The following is a 1021-nucleotide window of genomic DNA, read 5'->3' as shown; positions in this document are numbered from 1 at the left end:
CCTGGATTGGGATCTGTGTTCCCAGGGATGTCCCTGGATTGGGATCTCTGTTCCCAGGGATGTCCCTGGATTGGGATCTGTGTTCCCAGGGATGTCCCTGGATTGGGATCTCTGTTCCCAGGGATGTCCCTGGATTGGGATCTGTGTTCCCAGGGATGTCCCTGGATTGGGATCTCTGTTCCCAGGGATGTCCCTGGATTGGGATCTCTGTTCCCAGGGATGTCCCTGGATTGGGATCTCTGTTCCCAGGGATGTCCCTGGATCAGGATCTGTGTTCCCAGGGATATCCCTGGATCAGGATCCGTATTCCCGGGATTCCCCCGCACGCACCAGAAGGTGAACAGGGCCACGACCCCCGTGGTGAGCAGGAGCTGCAGCAGCAGGAGCGCGAAAACCTGCGGGAAGAGCGGCTCCCTTGGGATCCATCCCGCCGGGAATGACCCTCCCGGGGCTCCCTTGGGATCCATCCCGCCGGGAATTCCCCTCCCGGGGTTCCCTTGGGATCAATCCCGCCGGGAATGTTGTCCGGGCCCCTCCCATCCAGCCGGGAATTCCCCTCCCGGGGCTCCCTTTGGATCCATCCCGCCAGGAATGCCCCTTCTGGGGATCTCTTTGGATCCATCCCGCCGGGAATTCCCCTCCCGGGGCTCCCTTTGGATCCGCCGGGAATGTTGCCCGGGCCCCTCCCATCCCGCCGGGAATGTCGCTCACCTTCCTGACGAAGAGCCTGCGGACATTCCCGTCGTCCCAGCCCAGGGGCCCGAGCGGCTCCGTGTCCCGCGGGAATTCCCCGCTCCCGGAGCCTGGGAACGGCACCGGTCAAATCCCACCCCGGGAATTCCCGCCCCGGGCAGGGATCGCAGCTCCCGCGTTTCCAGGTTTTCCTGCACCCCTCAGCTGTGTCCCAGTGGGATCATCCCAGAACGGAGCTGGATCTGCCCCGGGCAGGGATCGCAGTTCCCAGTTTTCCAGGTTTTCCTGCACCCCACCGCTGTATCCCTGTTCCTCCTTATCCCTGTTT

General features: G+C 63.2%; 1 long non-coding RNA gene across 1 annotated transcript in view; it reads right to left on the bottom strand.

Annotated features, from left to right (window-relative positions):
• LOC113941340 overlaps positions 1–830 on the bottom strand; it is a 5041-nt gene extending 4211 nt beyond the window's left edge. Inside the window, exons 1-2 of the long non-coding RNA XR_003525651.1 lie at positions 712–830; positions 331–395 (exon numbers count right to left, since the gene is read on the bottom strand). This is a non-coding gene — a long non-coding RNA (uncharacterized LOC113941340). The remainder of the gene's footprint in view (positions 1–330; positions 396–711) is intronic.
• Between the last annotated feature and the right edge of the window lie 191 nt (positions 831–1021).

The sequence above is a fragment of the Corapipo altera genome, unplaced genomic scaffold, assembly GCF_003945725.1.
Source record: "Corapipo altera isolate COAL_440 unplaced genomic scaffold, ASM394572v1 60807, whole genome shotgun sequence".
In the NCBI taxonomy this organism is placed as follows: domain Eukaryota; kingdom Metazoa; phylum Chordata; class Aves; order Passeriformes; family Pipridae; genus Corapipo; species Corapipo altera.
This window is presented reverse-complemented; position numbering and strand designations above follow the sequence as displayed.